The sequence below is a fragment of the Ursus americanus genome, chromosome 4, assembly GCF_024610735.1.
Source record: "Ursus americanus isolate L20-20 chromosome 4, mUrsAme1.1.p, whole genome shotgun sequence".
In the NCBI taxonomy this organism is placed as follows: Eukaryota; Metazoa; Chordata; class Mammalia; order Carnivora; family Ursidae; genus Ursus; species Ursus americanus.
Window position 1 is genome coordinate 98,725,125 of NC_142130.1, and position 20,139 is coordinate 98,745,263.

General features: G+C 43.7%; 1 protein-coding gene across 10 annotated transcripts in view; it reads left to right on the forward strand.

Annotated features, from left to right (window-relative positions):
* PCBP3 (poly(rC) binding protein 3) overlaps positions 1-20,139 on the forward strand; it is a 269,593-nt gene that overhangs the window by 87,561 nt on the left and 161,893 nt on the right. For 9 of the 10 annotated variants that reach the window (XM_045776982.2, XM_045776981.2, XM_045776983.2 and 6 more), the window contains exon 2: positions 76-111. The exons of the other annotated variant lie outside the window; for it this stretch is intronic. The gene's annotated coding sequence lies outside the window, so the exon portion shown is untranslated. The remainder of the gene's footprint in view (positions 1-75; positions 112-20,139) is intronic. 10 annotated transcript variants of the gene reach the window in all.

The following is a 20,139-nucleotide window of genomic DNA, read 5'->3' on the forward strand; positions in this document are numbered from 1 at the left end:
AGGTGATAGATTATTCTTTGGGTTATTTTCTATCTGTGATTTCCAATTATAATAATTTTTTTAACCCATTTACAGGACTGTCTACAGAGAGAGATGTTCACATGGTTCCATGTAAGTAGTGCTTCTTATAATGCTTTTATAGAGGTTATGTCTTTAAATTGAGTGATTCTTTCTACATCAGTTGATTTTTTAAGTCTTGCTTGCATGTGAAGCCATGTGTCTTGCTGCCTCTCCTTGTGGCCTGGTTTCACATCTCATGAGGGACCTGTCACAGGTCAGAGTGCACCAACAGTGTCAGTGATTTGTATGATTTCTTTCTGACTGTTGTAGAACCAAGATTTTAAAAGAAGCCATTTTCTCCTTTTCTGTTAAACATTTTCCTCCAACTTAACCTGACCAGACTGTCCAGCAGGGGGCCTGAGGGCCGGTGCCAGTGTGCGCTGCTGGACATGTGCATTTGCCCTGTGCTTCACCAGCAGACGCCAGCCAGGCAGTGACAGGTGTGTGATGTGGCCGTGGTGGTGAGTCCAGGCTGTGTGGCCTCTTGGGGCTTTGACTCCAGTTTTACAAAACTACCTTGAAACGATTCCTTTCAAATCCTCAAGACGTCTTTTTCTAAAGCTTATAAATGTTGTTTTCTAAAAGTTTTTAGCAGGAAACTTGATTTCAGCAGTCTTGCATGGCATACTAACGTAGTCATGATACCAGCTAGTGTTTGTGAAGTGCTTGATTAGTGCCAGCTTTACCAATCTGGGTTCTTCCCATCTAATCCCTTACTCCATCCTTACAGTACCCTGTGAGGTAAGTACTGTTGTTCTGCTCACTTTCCAAGGCTCAGCGACATGACACCACTTGTTGCCAGTGGTGACCAGGATTTGAGCCCAGGCCTCTGACCTCACGAGCCCGAGTCCCTTCACAATGGTAGGATAAGCAGGAGCTGCCTTGTTGATAAGATGTGGGCTCTGAAGTCAGTGTCTGCCCTTCCTGGTGGTCTTGATGGCAGCCCCCAGTAACCACCCCGGAGTCCTGAGCTCAGCTGACCCTGGTCCGAGAGCACTACAGCCACAGCCTGCCAAGCTTCCTGAGCCTCTATCCTGCAGCAGGGGCCATGACCTCATCAGCCACCCCTCGGGAGAGACGGTGGTGGTGGTGGTGAGGAGTCAGGCAACACTAGGTGTCTAGGGCTGGAGGGTAACTGGAGTCCTGACTGACGTTAGAAGAGGAAAGAGGGAAGTTCTTAATAACAAATTGCTTGAACAAAGGCCTTGTTTGTTCTTTCATTCGTCTAGCAAATATTGACAAAGTCCCTGGGAGGTGCCAGCCAGTCTTCTGAAATCCCAGCTTCCTTTGGCTCATACCCATGTGGGGCTTACAAAACATAAATATACTAAGTAAACACATCAGTGTGTCTGGTGGGGATGCTTGCTGTGGAGGAGGGAAGGGAGGATCCGGGGTGTGGGAGTGCTGGCTGCAGTTCGAATAGGCCCACCCTACAAGGGGCATCTGAGCAGACCCTTGAAGGATATGCAGGAGCGAGCCCTGTGGGCGCTGGAGCACAAAGGGCTACAGGCCAAGGGGAGCGATGTGCCTGGCATGCTCATGGAGCATCGGGGAAGCTGGTGTGGCTGGAGCAGCGTGAGTAAGGGGCAGGGGGCAGGAGATGAGGTCAGAGAGCAGCAGGGTGCACATCAGGGGCCTGGAGGATTGTTCTGAGGTCGGTTCTCACTCTGCAGGGCACAGGGGCCGAGTGTGGGAGCAGGGAGCCTGGTCGTCTTTTTTCTCTCCGTGCTGGATCATTAAACTAAAGCCGTTATACTACTTGCTTCTTAGAGGACATCCAAATCCCCACTGGCTTGGGACCAACTCTGTAATTGTGCAAATCTGGGTCTAATTCTCACAGACATCCCGAGGGGAGAGCCGCTGGAATTCAGGCACATAAACAACGCCTTGTATGTACTGGGCCTCTTTTCCCACTAGATTTGGTGTCTTCCAAATTTCTTCTCCTGGCAAATGGGGAACCTGGCTGACACTTCTGGAAATAAGCAAGCATGCTCAGGTGGGGTGGGCTGGCCCCGACTGACATCCTGTCTCGTAGGCACAGCACCTCAGGCGCCCAGTGAGGAGAGGAGGCCCCTGGCAGCTGGGCTGAGAGGCCGGACGAGCAGCGCAGTCTGGCTGCCAAGACTGTGATTCTGGAGGGTTGCAGCACAGATTCTGGGAATTCCCAGAGGCTTGGTTAAGTCAAGGCAGTGAGGTTTTTAGAGGGCACCTGTGGCCTCTCTTGCAGGTCAGGAGAGAGCTGTTAGGAACACTGACTGGTTGAAGCAGAAACGGCTGATTCCAATCCTAGCCGAGTCCTGCAGGGCTTTCCTGTTCCTGACGAGGCAGAACGGAGCTCGTCGGCAGAGGATGTTTCCCAGGGGAAGTGGCAGCTTCGGAAGGACTTGGTTTTCCATTTGCACATCTCTGAGAACTTTCCACACTTCCTTAGAGTGAGGTGCCAGGCAGTTGTCTGGAGTGAAGCCGCTTCTGTGTGATGGCTGTGCTTTGACATGGCTGAGACCCCTGAAATCCCACTTTTTTTGCAGAGGGGACAGGGCTCCCACAGCTGCTTATTGGCAGAGCCCACTCCCTGCACATCTCAGAACTGGGCCTTCGGCCACACTAAGATCAGGACATTAAGAGACAACGATAACAAGACTATTGAAATTTTTATTTTCTTTGAGGTCTTTTATTTACTGTAATACTGACTTGGTTATTTGATTTTTATAGGGTGTTTTTCTGCATTGCCTTAAGATAACAATTCTCACTATAGAATTGGAAGATTTGGCAAGTATGAAAAAGAACTTTAAATCTCACCTGTAATGAGTACAGCCAGGAGGACTCCTCCATCAGGGCCCTTCTTCCCTGCTGTGTCCTTCTTGGTGGTGACCCTGGTTCCTTTCTATCTTGGGTGTGTTGCCTGGGGGGCTACTCTGCAGAGGGCCTCCCGGCCTGCCCCAGTCCAGGCCATACCTCCGTAGTAGGTTTGCTTGGATCAGAGGCAGTTTTTGTACGTCTGGCCTTTCTTCCTCAGATTCCTAATCTAGTCAGATCTCAGTCTTAGCTGATGGCCGTGCGTCATAGTTCAAGGAGAAAAGAGATGCTTCACTTTCCCATCCCGAACACTGCCATCCTGCTGTCCTGCCCCTTGGCAGGGTCTCCCTGCACCTAGGGCTGTGCAGGGCCTTGCTCCTGCCCCAATGAGGCCATCTCTCCTCTGTGTCTCGGTTCCTTTTCCCTGGCAGGCCACTTCGGTTAGCCTCCAAGATGACTCGGTATCTCCCATCTTAAAACGACAAAAGCTCCTCCCTTGATTTTCGGCCAAAATGGCAGATTGAATTCACAGCGACCTCTGCTGCTTCTTAAGAACCCAGTAAAATGACAGGTGAGATATTTTTAAGAGGAAGAGGCCACCAAGAGATTGAGAGGAGATGACAGAATTTGGGAGTTCAGAAAGCAGATGGACAAACAGAGGGACATAGCAGATCTGAGAACAGAAAGCGGGGAGGCGTGCACACGCTTGTGCTGGGGGGTCTGGAACGCAGATGGATTGCACTGTAGACAGACTCCCCAGTTTCAGGAATGACATTGCCATGTACCTCTGAAAATGAGGGGGGCAGTAAAGATGGGGCTGAAATAGGAAATTGGTGGAAAGCGTGTTTAGAAAGCAACCAGGTTCTCAGCCCCCTCCCCCCCAGCCTGACAAGCCCCTCCTGCCTGCAGCTAAAGCTTGGCTTCCTCTCCTGGAGGATGAACTAGGTGCCTGAGGATGGGAGGGGGTGGGGGGACTGTTCTGCAGGGAAAGTGGGGCTGCGCTCAACTGGGTTATGGAGCAGTGTGAACCCGGCCTCTATCCTATTGGCCCCAGAACACTGGGAACCTGGGATGGCTTTTGGATGCCTGTGAGTGGAGCAGCCATTCTAACAGTGGAGCAAGAAGCAAGTCCTCCACGCCGTTTCCTGGTGTGTTTTAGTGATCAGGAGGTGATTCATCCTTGGCCGACAGTTTGGAGGCAAATTAGCAATGAATGCACAGAAAACCAAGCAACCAAACGAGGCCCTCACTCCCTCCAGGAAGCACACGCCTTGTACTGGAAGGGAGGCAGGCAGCGTGAGGGGTGCACAAGGGCTCCAGAGCCTCTGGAGGAGAAGGACAGCACTTGGGCAGGGTGGAAGGAGCAGAGGGGTGGGGAGGAGGATTCTCACGTGTCCTAGTAGGAGGTTAGTGGAAGGTACATAGGACTGTCATCACTGAACTCTGGAGATAAATACCAAAGAGGGGAGGAACCCAGAGAGGAAGATTGCCTGTGGGACGGAGGCACAGGGAGGGGCACTGTTCACGATAGCTTTGTGGATTTACTTGACTTTTAAAACTATGTACATTTATAATTTTGTTAAGAATAAAAATTAAAAAGTTATATAGCAAATACGGTTTTACCAAAAAAATTTGGAAATCTATCCCCCCCCCCCTCGTCCCGGCACCACCCTCCAACCGTCCCTGCTCCTGCCTGGGCCCAGCTCCATGGCATGGCCATCTGGTCCTCCCCAGTGGGGCTTCATCCTCACCACTTGGCCTGCTTGTGAGGCCTCTGCTTCCCTGAATCCGGTAAAAAATCTTTCTCCTCGGGGAGCTTGAGCTCTGTGCCTTAAGCAGAGTGACCCCTTCTTGTGATGTGTTCTTTCCCAGGCTCCCAGACCCTGTGCTGTCGTGGTCCCGTGTGTCTGTGGTACGTCGTCCCCTCGCACATGGTTCCCCTGTGTGTGAGCCCTCTGTCATGACCCTTCCCCAGCGCCCAGAGAGGGCCCTGCTGATGGTGCTCCAGGCCGTGGGGCCCCCACGCTGCAGCACACATTTGGTCTCTTTCCTCCCAAACTTTGCCTCAGGTAAAGATACCTCTGGGCCCTGCTTTTAAACTGAATGGTATGCTGCAAAATGTTCCATGTTACCTAGTTTGAAAATACTACTTTTAAAAGTTTGTATGGTTTCCACTATATGGGTGTGCCGTCGACCTTGAACACATGGGGGTTAAGGTATCTGACCAATCTCCCACACAGTTGAAAATCCACGTGTAACTTTAGACTCGTCCTAAACTCACCCCACTGTTGACGGGAAGTCCTAGTCATACATAAACAGTCAATTCACACATTCTTGTATGTTATATACTGTATTCTTACAATAAAGTAAGCTAGAGAGAAGAAAATGTTACAAGGAAAATCCTAAGAGAAGATATATTTACAGCACTGTATGGGACGTATAGAAAAAATTCATATCTAAGTGGACCTGTGTAGTTCAAGCCTGTGTTGTTAAAGGAATGAGTCAACTGTAGGTATTATTTTATTATGTCATCCCCTTTTTGTTTAATGGGTTTAGTGGGTTTCCTTCATATCTGTCACTGATGTCCGTCGTAGTGAGGTGAGCATCCTATGCATGAATCTACTTTTCCTCTTCTTGAGGATTGCAGTATCGCAGTCTTTGTCCACGTAGGATGCCTAGGTCACAGGAGATGCACACTCTTAAAGAAATACAGCATAACGTATAATTGCCGGTTGCGCTTGGTGGCTGGATCACACCAGCACCGTGTCCCTGAGAAGCGTGGAAGCTCACGGTGTGCTGCCGCGCTCAGCTCTGCCGCTGCTTGCTTTGGCCTGCCTTCTTTGGAAGCATTCCTGCCTTAGCGAAGGCGTCCTGCAGGGGCTTCCCCCGCCCCCCACCGCTGGGTCATTCGCCTTTCACCTTTCACTTGGGCATGGGGATTGTGGGGCAGTCTTACATTTGGAAAGCCTCTTCCTGTTGGGTAGTGGGTGGTGACTTAAATTTTCTTTTCTGCTTTTGTTTTCTGGCATTGTTTTGTGTAATCCACTTGGGATTTAATTTAATGTATGTTATTAGGTGAATGTATAAGTTATTTTTTCTTACAAGTATTGAAAATACTACTTATTGAGAAATACTTCATTTTCCTAATGACATGTGCTGCTACTTTTGTCCTATAAATTGATCTTATATGAAAATATTGTATACATTAATGTTTATTTTTGCATTCTGTAATCTGTTCATTCTTGTGCTGGTACAACTGTCTCAATTATTCTAGTTTTATGGTATATTTATCCAATAACCCCATTATTAAAAAAATATTTTGGCTATTCTTGGCTACTCACTTTCTAGATGAACTATAGAAAGATTTTCAAGTTAAAAAAATGAATCATATTGGGATTTCTTTTCAGATAGATCAAAGCTATAATTTGAATTGAAAACAGTTGCTTTTTTACCACGATTCCCTTTCTAATGTAGGAAGATACTCTATTTTCTCATTTGTTCTAAGCCTTCAGTTGCTGTATGTAGCTTTCTTGCTGCAGGTTTTCTCTTCTGAACCCTTTTCCAACTTATTTTTGTTATCTGGTTATGGTAATTGGGATTTTCTCATTACACTTCGCTAGTATTTAATAGTGTACAGGATACTGTCAGTGTTCGTGTATTTGGACATGGCCATGTGTTAAAGTGCTTTTAGCTGTAATAGGGTTCTCCACTGAATTTTTTGATTTCTTCCTGACTTGATCCAAATGCTTTCACCAGGAAGCATGCTTGCTGTGGCTGTCCGGTCAATGTTCTTCATCAGGTTACAGAAGTTCCCTTCTGTTGCTCTTTTATCGAGTTGTTTTTCACAATCAAGAGTGAAAGTTGCATTTTACTTAATGTGTTCATTGCTGCTATTAAGATAATCCCATGATTTTCTCCTTTCATCTCTTACTATAGAGAATTCCAGAGTTAGTGGTAGGGTTAGGTCTGGAGTTAAGATTGGTCCTGGGATTGGGGTTTGTGTGGTCCTGAGTTACTGTAAAGGTTAGGAGTAGGGCTCACACTAGGGTGACACTGCTCTAGAAGTTTCCTATTTTCTAATTTTTAATTTTTTGGGGTTTTGTTTAAATGATAGCTTGCCCCCATAACAGGACTTGAGAAACTTCCCCTATTTTTCTATCCTTTATTTAAATAACTAATTTTTCTATTTTCTATGTAGAAAAGCAAATATTACTGGTCTAATATTTGATAGAAAACTCTATCAAAACCTCTAAGCCCAGAGCCTGTTTTGGAGCCAATACCATTTCTCTCTCCTGTGTGCATGGGTTTCTTCCTGAGGAAGCAGTCCCTGCGGGTGCTCTCAGGCCCGGGTTGCATGTGCACGCGCCAGGTGCCTGTGGTCTTGGTCTTCTCTGGGTCTCTCTCTGCCTTCTCTTCATTTCTAAGGCTTGTTTCAGCGTTTTGGTCAGATTTGTCAAACTTGTCTTCATTTCTTATTTAGCTATTATTAATTTTTAATAGTTTTCAGTTATACTGATCATTTATAATTTTGTTTGCAATTTAATTTCCAAATTTAATGCATGGTTCCTTTTTCTTTTGGGTTATGCTGTTATCTTTCTAATTTCTCGAATGCTGCTTTCATATATTTACCTTTTTTTTCTAATGACTGCATCTCGGCTCTCAGATTTCTTTCAAGACACTTTGAACTCCATCCCACTGGTTTTGATGTGACCTGTAATCATTCAGATGCTTGTCATTTCCATGCTTTGTTGTAACATTTTGTAGGTGATTTCTCCCACCGTACTTCTGTTGTTAACTTTCTACTTTTAAAGCTTCACACTCAGAGAATGCGGCCTCTCTGAGTCAGTGAGGGTGGGCACAGGGGACAGGAGCCTGTGGGGCTGTGGTTGCCATGTAGGAGTGGTGACAAGAGCTTGGCAAGGGCTGGTGGTCATGGAGCCAGGGCCTTATACAGGGGGACACGTGGCAAGTTACAGGGGTGTGGTGGGAGCACACAGAGAATGTGGGAGAGTGACACTGAGGGGCCAGGGAGATGGAAACAGGGTGCGGTGAGAAGAGGGCCTAGAGTTTGGAGGGCAGATTAATTTCCATGTTGGGCCATAGGGAGAAATGCCCCAGGGCCTTTTGGGACCCTCACTCAGAGTGAGGGGCAGGTGTGGGGCTGAGGGACCCCTATGCCAGTGTGTGTGCCCAGAGCATCAGTTGTATCCTCAGGGCTGTAGTAGGGGAGATGAAGCTGGCGAGGTCAGGTTTGTCTCTCTATGTAGTGGTCCCTGGTGGGTGGGCTGGGCTCCAGGAAGCCTCCTGCCCCAGAGGTTCCAGGTAGCCTGCCATTCTTCGTGTGGTGTACCTCCATCTTGTCAGGACCTCCCGCTGAAACAAACGCACACGTGTCTGGTGTGTTTTCGAGGGGAGGAGAAAGGGCACAACGAAGGGCAACAACCACACTCTCAGGGTTTGAAGGCCAGATTAGTCCGACTTTCATCACGTTATGCAGGACCTCATACACTCATGGTGTTGAAGCAGGACCCTGTCTACCGCTAGTGCACTGTGGTCGCCCCTGCTTCCAGGGAGGCTGGGCCATGCAGTCCCCTCTCAGGCAGCCCTGTGCTCCATCACGGTTGTGGTCACACAGGAGGGAGAAGGAATTTGGGGAGAGCAGCCAGCTGTCAGCCACCGGAAAGGATGAGGACTGAGTGAGAGAGCCTGTGGTCACCTGTACCAGAGCTGGTGGGTTCCTTGTTTAAAAGGTGCATGTGTAGCCCATGTGCTGTTAGGGTTAGGAGGGAGCTAGATTTGGGGGTGCTTCCCACACTCACAGAGAGGGCGCTGTCCATAGGCCCACCCCTGATGCCAGGGTCCCAGTGCGTGCAGGGTAGGGGCAGGGAGGGGCCCCATCTCCTTGTGGAAACATGTGCCTCAGGAGCAGAGGAGAGGGACAGTACCAAGGAGGTGGTGGCTCCTTGGGGAAGGCTACTTCACATCCTTTCGGAGAGAAGTGAGCGATGGGCCAGTGCCAGTGGCTGCAGAGGCCTCCAGCCAGCCTTCCCTTTCTGCTCTTTATTTAAGGTGGGCATGGGACGCCTTGCTGAAGGACTCTCAGGGAGAATCTGTGCCACGATGATGTGTGAGTTGCCCCGCTGGGCCTGCAAAGACCTCAAGGCACCTGTTTCTCGGGTTGTGTCCTCTGCTTGGCTTTCCTTTCTGATTTGGTTGAGTGGCTTTTATTCTTTGCCTTTCTCCTCTCACGGGGATATTGGAGAGTGCTGTTCTCCCAGAGGTTCAGATCATTGCAGCCTGGCAGGAAGGGGCCGATCGTTTTTCACAAGATGACTCATTCATTCCTCCCTCTTTGCCGCGTTGCCAGGCTGTCTGGCGGCCCCGCATGCAGAGCAGTGATGGATCTGGAGCGCCGTTATCTCTGGTCCGTGGTGACCGGGGATGGCGTTGGGGGGGGGAGGTGGAGGACAAGTCACATTTAGGTACACATTTAGACAAGTGGGAGCTAGCCTTTCCAGACGCTTCCTTTATAAACGTACCTTCCATTCAGTACAGACGTGGAGCCTTTACTGTTGTTCTTTAGCCAGGCTGGGTTAGGTGCACCCAGGTGTGGTGAGCGGTGCCCCACCTTCTGCTCTGGTAAGGGCGGCCTGATGTTTCCTACCCTGGGGAATGTCACTTGTGGCCACAGGGGCCAAGGATGCTTCTACTTCTCTGCTTAAACGCATTCATTCTGCTTGTTTCAAGCCTTTGTTTTTCCTTTCTCTGAAACTCCAGTGGCACTCACAAGTTACACCATTCGATTCAGTGCACACTTCCTACTTGTATCATGGAGGCCGCCTTGTCTTTGGATAGGACAGGCCACCAGTGATACTTTCCAGTAACATGGAGCTGGCAAGAGGCTTTTAGTGTGGGCCTCTACCTCTTCTAAGTGCCCTGGCTATCACACTCTTTTAGGGCACAAGTCTATAACCCCACAGCTTGGTTCACCCTGTAACTGAGTACATGAACTTGACTCTACCCACTTGTCTCCCTCCCAGCTCTACCTCATCGCAGGCTGGCTAGGAGCCTGTGTCTTACAGCAATTCTTCCACTTGCACTGTCTCTGCAGAGCCTGGGCCTCAGGCCAGATCTCGTGGGGCTGGCAGCAGCTGGGAAACAGCTGCTACCGGAGCATGGCAGTGAGCTGTCCTCGTCACCCCTTGTATCAGTTTGGCAGAACAGGGGTGGAAGTCATAGGAGGAGAACTTTCTGGTAGGAGCCCACCTGGGCTGGTGACATCAGCCCGCCTGGGGATCCAGCGACTGCATTCTGCTTCCAGCTCCTTTCCCAAATCACCCGGTGACCTTGGCTAGGTCACTGTCCCTGTCTGCCATGCTTGTCCATCCGTGACACTGCATCTCCTTACCTGTTCCTGCCTGGTCTCAGAGCAGGAGCGGGGAGGCAGCAGGAATGGGAGGTTCAGGCAGGTTAAGTTTCTACAAGAGGGCGAGGGGCATTGATGTCTTTCCTGTAATAAATACGTGAGCATATGAAAAGGTGGTTTCCGTAATAATTGCTTTGTTCCAGGTGGAAGTGGGAAGTCCCTCACTCAATCCCTGTAATGCTCCAAGGTCTTTGATTCTCCTGCTTTGTGAGTGAGGAAACTGAAGTCAGCTCCAGAGCACAGGGTCCAGTCTCGGAGTTCCTGTTCCAGAACCTTCTCTTAATCCCTTCACTCCATTACTATTCAGTTGTAAGAAGTTCAGATTTCAAGTACTCGTGGCCATATCACCATTCAGGAAACTGGACTGTTTCCATTTCCACAAGCAGTTTTGGAGAGTGCCTGTTTTAGTGTAGCCGAGGTAACACTGTGCATTGTCACCAAATGCAGTTTTGTGTTTTTTTTTTTTTTTTTTTTTTTGCAGGTGGAGAAGGGAGGGAGGTACGGTAAGATGAGTTCTGAAGTGTCCGTTGGGTTTGGCGGGACTGAAAAGGAAACTCCGCTCGGTATTGGACAGCTTGAAGTGATGGAGAGGGAGGGAGTGGGGTGGCTGCTTAATGTTTGACTCTGAAAATGTGGGTCTAGGAGAGAATTGTTTGTTTTTTTTAACAGGAAAGTTTGAATGTGTTTAGCACTTGAAAAGGAGCTAGTAAAGAGACAAGGTTTGAAGACTGAAGACTGCCTAGGCCCTGGGAGCCAGGAGCAGGAAGGTCTGCGTGCAGAGGAGGGGAGAGGCACCATGTCCTGATGTCAGGACTGTCTCCCCACGCTCACACTCCACCCTCCCACATGGCTCAGCAACCACATCTTCCATAGTGTTCTCTCCACACAGGGACAGGGCCCAGTCTGGAGCAGATTTGCACTTGTTGCTGGGTGTCCCTAGTCTCTAACCTGGAACATTTTTGCTACATCCCTGTCACTTTTGGGACAATGACTTTGTGAAGAGCATGGCCCTTTTCAAAAAATAAAGTTTCTTCCTTGATAATTGGTGCCTCACAGTGAAATTCCACTGTGAGCCTCCATGTGTGAGGTGGGCCAAGCTTCTCAGGTCCTCATGTCTGGACAGACAAAGAGTGTCCGTCTCACCTTTGGGGATGTAAAGCTGTTTGCCTGGTCACGGACTTGCCCATATGTCCCAGGATCATTAACTTCTTTCCCCTCCTTGCAACCAATAAGCAATGAGGAGGATGGCATTTTATTTTAAGACCAGGCAGCACACTGCCCTTCGAGGAAATTTCTCCTGGATTTGGTATGCGTTGATGATTTCTGCCTAAACTGGTCTTCACTGTGATGGTTGCAAATTGACATCCGTCCATTTCCAGCACTCTCCACGTGTGCCTGTTAGCCCTGGGCTGTCTGCGGTATATGCAGCCCGCCCTGCTCTTTCTGTTTACTTACCTATGTACTATCAGTTTGGTTTTTTGGATTTTTTTTTTTTTATTTTATCACTGTTCTAGTTTATAGTTCTTCACAGTCCTCAGTGATTTGGGTGCTCACATTGTCTCTGGCCAGCAGGCGCACTCCAGGCAGACTGCTGGTCCCCGTGGGGCGCCCCATCCTTCTCCTCCCTGTCTTAGTCCCATCCTGGTCTGCTTGGGCTGCTGTAAGGAGAACCATTGGTGGGTGGCTTATTCACAACAGAAATTTCTCTCCCCTCCTCAAGGCTGGAAGTCAGATCAGAGTGCAGGCGCTGCAGGGCTCTGATGAGGGCCTTCTTTGGGGTTGTCAATGGCTCCTTCTCTCAGCACAGGGCCGAAGGGGCAGGGGAGCTCTCTGGGGTTATGTGAGCATGAGCTCCATCCCAAGGACTCCACTATCATGACTTTCCCTTCCCTTCCCGTCCCTGTCCCCTCCCCGTCTGGTCCCCTTCCTGTTCCCTCTCCTCCTTCCCTCCCTTTCTCCTTCCCTTCCTTCCCTTCTCCCTTTCCTTCCTTCCTTCCTTCCTTCCTTCCTTCCTTCCTTCCTTCCTTCCTTCCTTCCTCCCTCCCTCCCTCCCTCCCTCCCTTCCTTCCTTCTTTAACATACAGTGTTTTGTTAGTTTTGGGTGTGTGAATATAGGGATTCCACACTTCCATACGTTACCCGGTGTTCCTCACGATACAGAGTGGGTTGTTAAGCGAGTGAATTTCTGCCAGAGTGGTAGGAGAGCCACAATAGTTCAGTGTGGCTTTAATTTGCATTTCTCTTCTTTTGAGGGAAGTGGAACATCTTTTCCTAGGTTTAAAGACATGTTCTTCTTGTTTTTCTTTAGGATTTGGGGGGCCTTTTTTCATTTCAATTTAAAAAAGTTTTTTGTACATTAAGGATATTCTTTCATTTTTCTGTGATACGAGCTGCAAATATTTTCTTCCATTTATGACAATCAATAAATCTCAAGGTATTTTTGCCATGTCAAAGATTTTTATTTTTTATAGTCACATTTGTCCATCTTTTGTTTTATTGCATATGGATTTTTTAGTCATGGTGGGAAAGCCTTTCCTACAGTCAGATGAACGAGAGAATAACTCCTGTTTTATCCTAGTACTTGTATAGTTTAGTTTTTTATTAATTTTTAAAATAAAATTTCAATATGTTGAAATTTTTTACAGGATATTTAGTTTTTTTTTTTTTAGGATTTTATTTATTTGTCAGAGAGCGTGCACGTGCACGCACAAGCAGGGGGAGTGACAGGCAGAGGGAGAAGCAGGCTCCCTGATGAGCAAGGAGCCTGATGCAGGACTCGACCCCAGGACCCTGGGATCATGACCTGAGCCGAAGCCTAACTGACTGAGCCACCCAGGTGTCCCCAGGATATTTAGGTTTCTATTTCACTAATTTCTGTTCTTACTTCCTTCTTTTTGCTTTTTGGGATTCATTTTACTGTTGTTGTTGTTGTTGTTTTTCTAATTTATATTGGATGTTTGCTCACTCACCTTTCTTTTCATATAAGTGAGCATTTAAAATAAAAAATTTTGTTTTAGGGGCGCCTGGCTGGCTCAGTTGATAGAGCATCTAACTGTTGGTCTAGAGGTCATGAGCTTGAGCCCCATGTTGGGCATAGAGATCGCTTAAATAAATAAAACTTTAAAAAATTTTCCTTTGAAGTACAGCTTATTGCAGTGCACAAATTTAGATACAAAAATGTTATCTGTTTCCACTATGATTCCTTTTTTTAAAAATTTTCTATTTTAATGTTTTTTTTTATTATATTATGTTAGTCACCATACAGTATATCCCCGGTTTCCGATGTAAAATTCGATGATTCATTAGTTGCGTATAACACCCAGTGCACCATGCAATACGTGCCCTCCTTACTACCCATCACCGGCCTATCCCATTCCCCCACCCCCCTCCCCTCTGAAGCCCTCAGTTTGTTTCTCATAGTCCATAGTCTCTCATGCTTCATTCCCCCTTCTGATTACCCCCCCTTTCTTTACCCCTTTCTTCTCCTACCAATCTTCCTAGTTCTTATGTTCCATAGATGAGAGAAATCACATGATAATTGTCTTTCTCTGCTTGACTTATTTCACTTAGCATTATCTCCTCCAGTGCCGTCCATGTTGCAACAAATGTTGAGAACTCGTTCTTTCTGATAGCTGAGTAATATTCCATTGTATATATGGACCACAACTTCTTAATCCAGTCATCTGTTGAAGGGCATCTCGGTTCCTTCCATGATTTGGTTATTGTGGACAATGCTGCTATGAACATTGGGATGCATATGGCCCTTCTCTTCACTATGTCTGTATCTTTGGGGTAAATACTCAGTAGTGCAATGGCTGGGTCATAGGGTAGCTCAATTTTTAACTTTTTAAGGGACCTCCATGATTCCTTTTTTAAAAAAGATTTATTTATTTATTTTAGCGGGGGAGAGAGAGAGTGTGGGAGTAACGGGAGAGGGAGGGAGAGAAAATCCTCAAGCAGACCCCCCGCTGAGCACTGAGCGTGATGTGGTACTCAATCCCAGGACCCTGAGACTATGATCTGAGCCAAAATCAAGAGCTGAATGCCTAACTGAGCCACTGATTTCTTTTTTTGACTTATAAGTTATTTAGAAGTGTTTCTCACTTCCAAACACATTGAGTTTACATGTATATATATATTATTGCTAAAAATACACATTTAATCGTGTGGACAGTATTTTTAAAAATATTTTAATTTCTTTGTTCACTGCATTGTCAACAAGGTGGTCTCAATGTTCAGGGTCTTTGATGTCTGTGGAGGGTGGCTCATCTGTGGCCCAGCGACATGAATGTTCTATGTTTCAAAGTAGCACATGTTCTGCTGGCTTGGAATATAAGCTTTATGTATGTCCACTAGATGAAGAGTGGTAATCTTGTTTAAATCTTTTCTGTGCTTATAGATATTTTTAACTGATTTATCAACCATTGTGATAGCTGTGTTTAAATCTGCCAATGCGATTGTGGATTTATCTATTTTCATGTATTTCCGTAAATTTCTGCTTTGTATAAAATGTTGGAATTTTGTTTTTGGGTGCATATAAGTGTGGAATAGTAGTATTACTAATATATTAAACCCTCTTATGCAATGTCATCTATAAAAAGTTCTGATAATGCTTTATTTTTTTGCCTTAAAGTAAATTTTAAGTCTGATGTATTTGCCCAGTGTATATTTCTTTCAGTCTCACTATATCTGTAGGTTTTAGATGCATCTTTCAAAATGACATCTAATGGAATTTTGTTTTTCCTCTCTGACAGTCTTTGTCTTTTAAAGATGGGAACATTTTGTTTACTTTCATTTACTTTAATTACTTATATATTTGGACTTCTAACTACAATCTTATTTTGGACTTTCTGTTTAGCTCAACTTTCTTACATCTGTTTATTTTTTCTCTTCACTTTTTTATTTTTTTCTTCATTAAATTTCTTCTTCATGACATAATTTTAGTTTCTCTTATTTTCATATTTGTCTTATATGTATACTTGATTATCTATGACTAAAGTTAGTGTCTTAGCCACATTTCAACCAATACAAGACTCTTACAATACTTTATCTCTGATTATCCTCTCCTGACTCAAATGTATTTTAATGTCACGCATTAAACCTTATTATTTTATACTGTCATTGCCCTTCAGAAAGATTTACTCACATCCTGCCACTTCATTCTTCATGTCTTCTTGTACCTGCGATTTTGTTGCCTCTGAAACGCATCATGGTGAGAGTGTTCATAGAAAACAAAATTTAACTGAACACTTCTTTATTTTTTACTTTTATTCTACACTTTATTTTGAATGTTTAAAAAGTATTAAGTCATGCTGAAATTGTTTTACCCAAGATTGCTTTCAAAAATGAAAATCAATTTTAATGGGAAAAATTGGCATGTGATGTACACTTCTTTAGAAGAAGCTATGTTTACAAGTTCAGGAAGAATGATACATCTTTGCCTTGTTAAATATATATATATATATATATATATATATATATATATATAGTACTGTAACAATGAAAAGAGATCTCATAGGAGTAGGTGAAGCATTCAGTAAAAAGTTAATGTGCAAAAACCAAGAAAATGTTTCAGTTGTATTCTGGAAATCTAATGTGTTGACTGACTTGTTGCATCTTTGCCAGTGGGGTGTTTTGTTTTTGTTTTTTTATTTTTTTGGTTTTGGGGATTAATTTTTCACTGACTAATTTTTTCTCTGTGGTTGTTTAGCATTGGCTTGCTAATCTACCAAAATCTGCCAGTGTTTCTATTTATGACCCCTAGAAATTATCTGAGGTTTTCTGCAGCATGTTTTAAAATTTCCACTTTTTTTCTTAATACAGGTTGAAAATCTTCATGAGTTTTATATTTGGCATGGCACCTTGTATCTTTTTGCTGTACCATAAAAACGTACATGGAAATTGCCAACATATCCTACTTTAGAGTTTAGTAGAGTGGCTGAAAACTCCATAACAGAGTAAGCAGTAGTGCTCCCCACTTGAGCCGAAGGCAAATGAAAAGTCTTTTGAAATAACTTTAAAATGATCTTTCGCTTTATTCTTAAAAGTATTTAAGAAAGATTTTTCTCAAGGGTCTTGATGAAAAGTTATTTTCTTGGACTCTGGCAAGGACTCTATATGGCCGCCTTTGGTGTTTGTGCTGTGGAGAGACCATCTCTCGATCTAAATAATTACCATTTTAAGGAATATTTTAAACTCTGGTTATTTTTAAGGTCTTCAGTGTTTTCCAGTTTCACCGTTATATATCTAGGTGTAGATTTCTCTGTGTTTATCCTGCTTGGGTCCTTTTTTTCCCCCCACATCAAGTTTATTTGAGGTATAATTTGTATAGTATGGAATTCACTCTTTTTAGATACAGTTTTAGAGATTCACACTTTTTAGAGATACACTTTTATGAGTTTTGACAAACATATTCAGATGTTAACTATCAACATAATCATTATAGAGAATATTTTCAACATCCCCAAATTCCCCCATGCCTCTTCTTCTCCCTTTACTTCAATCCCCAAACACTGACCTGTTTATTCTAACTGCAATTTTCCTTCCTCAGAATGTCATATAAACGGAATCACAATATGTAGCTTTTGGAGTCTGTGTTTTTTCGCTTGAGCGGTATGCATATTGTCGTTAAGTCCTATTTCGTGAATGTACCACGGTGTGTTTGGCCATTCACTCCTTGGTGGAAATTTGGAGACTTCCGAGTTTCAGAGAAATTTGGAGACTCCCAGGTTTCGGAGACTATGAGTAAACTTGCTGTAAGCTTTCTCATACGGGTCTTTATGTGGATGTACGTCCTCACTCTTCATAGGTACTAAATCATGGAAGTGTATGTTTGACTTTGTAAAAACCTACCAAGTTGTTATCCCAAGTTACTGCTCTACTTTGTATTCCTTTAAGCGACATATAAGAACACCTGTTGCTCTTGCAATGGCCAGCACTCGATGTCAGTTTTTACGGTGTTATTCTGTCTAGTGGGAGGGGGGGTGGTATCCTGTAGTTTTTCTTTGCATTTTCCTGATGAGTAATGATGTTGAATATTTTTCTTATGTTTATTTGCCATCTGTATGTCTTCTTTGGTGAAGTGTCTGTTCAAATATTTTGCCCACTAAAATTTTTGTACCATTGAGCTGTAAGGGTTTGTTATATAATCTGGATACCAGTTATTTATCAGATATTTGTTTTCCAAATATTTTCTTCCGGAGTGTGGCTTAAATATTTATTTTTCTTAATCATGTTTTTCAAAAAAGCGGAAGTATTTCATATTGATAAAGTAAAATTTGTCAATTTTCTCCTTTTGTGGTTTGTACTCTGTGTCCTAGCCAAGAATTCTACACCTTCTCCAAAGTTGTAAAAATTTCCTAAAAATCGGGGGCGCCTGGGTGGCACAGCGGTTAAGTGTCTGCCTTCGGCTCAGGGCGTGATCCCAGCGTTCTGGGATAGAGCCCCACATCAGGCTCCTCCGCTGTGGGCCTGCTTCTTCCTCTCCCACTCCCCCTGCTTGTGTTCCCTCTCTCGCTGGCTGTCTCTATCTCTGTCGAATAAATAAATAAAATCTTTAAAAAAAATTTTCCTAAAAATCGTAGAGTTCTTAGGTTTTACATCTTAGCTTCTGATCCATTTTTTCCCGCCTCAGATCCATTTTGAGGTTTTTTTTTTTTTTAAATATGGTACAGTTGTCTTTCTATATAAATTTTAGAATCAGCTTGTCAATTTCTCTGAAAAGGACCTCTGGGATTTTGATTGGGATTGTGCTGAATCTATATAGATCAATTTGGAGGTAATTGGCATATTTTATTTTTATTGAAATAAAATTCATATAATGTACGCCATTTCGAAGTGTAAAATTCAGTGGTTTTTAATGTGTTCACTACTTGTGCAACTATCACCACTATCTAATTCCAGAACACTTTTATCACCCTTAAAGGAAACCCCATACCCATTAGCTGTGACTTCCTGTTCCTCCCTCTGCCTACCCCCTGGTAACCAGTAATCTATTTTCTTCTTTATGGATTTGCCTATTCTGGATATTTCATATAAATGGAATCATATAATATATTGTTTTTTGTGTCTGGCTTCTTCCACTTAGCATAATATTCTAAAGGTCCATCTACACTGTAGCATGTGTCAGTATTTGATGCCTTTTTTGTGGCTAAATAATATTCCATTGTGTGGATATGCCACATTTTGTTTATCCATTCATCAAGTGATGGACATTTAGGTTGTTTCCACTTCTTGGCTGTTATGAATATTCACGTATAAGTTTTTTATATGAATATGTGTTTTAATTTATGTTGGGTTTATACCTAGGAGTGGAATTGTGGGATCATATGGTGACTCATTGCTTAACTTTTTGAGGAAATGCCAAACTTTTCCAAAGTGGCTACACCATTTTACATTCCTACCAGCAATGTTTGGGTGCTCAAATTTCTATCACTTGCTGTTTTCTGATTTTTTGGTAAGAGCCATTCTAGTGGGTGGGAAGTGGTATCTCATTGTGTTGATTAGCATTTCTCTAATGACTAATGATGTGAGGCACCTCTTCTTGTATTGGCCACTTGTGTATCTTCTTGGAGAAATATCTATTCAAATTCTTTGTCTGATTTTTGGGATTATTTTTATTGTTGAGTTGTGAGAATCTTCATGTATGCTGGATACTAGACCCTTCGATATATAATTGATATGAATTTTCTCCCATTCTTTGTATTGTCTTTTCAGATTTCTTGGTAGTGTGCTTTGACAAACAAAAGTTTTCAGTTTTTATGAACTCCCAATTTATGTTTTTTCTTTGGTTATTTGTCTTTAAGAGCTGTTGTGAAATGCAATGTTATGAAGCTTTCCCCTATGTTTTCTTCTAAGAGCTTTATAATTGTAGCTCTTACATTTAGGTTTCTGATCCATTTGGAGTTAGTTTTTGTATATGGTGTGAGTCCAGGGTCCAAATTCATTCACATGCATATGGATATCCACCAGTCTCAGTACCATTTGTTGAAAAAAAAAATCTGTTCTTTTCTCATTGCATGGTCTTAGCATCCCAGTCAAGACTCATTTGGCCATAGATATATGGGTTTATTTCTGAACTCTCAATTCTAATCTATCATCTATATGTATATCCTTTTGCTAGTACCACATGGTCTTGAATCCTGTAGATTTGTAGTAGGTTTTGAAATTGGCATGTGTGAGTCCTTCAACTTTGTTTTTCTTTTTCAAGATTGTTTGGCAAATTTTTTTTTTTTTTTTTGCAATTCCATATGAATTTTAGGATCAACTTGCCCATTTCTATAAGAGAGGGCAGATAGAAATTTGGCAATGATTGCCTTGTTAAAAATAGGAAGTCTTTCAGTCCAAGAACACAGGATATCTTTACATTTGTTTAGGTCTTCCATAATTTCTTTCAATGTTTTGTAATTTTCATAGTACATCTTGCATTTTTGTTAAACATACTCTGAAGTATTTTATTATTTCCCATGCTATTGTAAATGTAATTGTTTCCTTAATTTCATTTTGAATTTTTTTGCTAGTGTATGTAAATATAACTGATATTTGTATATTGATCTTGTATCTTGCAACCTTACTGAATTTATTAGCTCTTTTTAAAAAATTCTAGTCTATATGCTCTTCATTGCTTTTACTTCTATTATTGCACTTACTTAGTATTTCCAGTAGGATGTTGGTTAGAGGTGGTAAGAATGGATACACTTGCCTTGTTTCTGATCCGGGGGGGGGGGGGGAAGCATTCAGTTTCTTGCCATTAAGTATGATGATAGCTGTAGATGCCTTTTATCAGGTTAAGGAATTTGCTGAGAATTTTTATTATGAATGCTTTTGAATTTTGTCAGATGCTTTTCTACATCTATTGA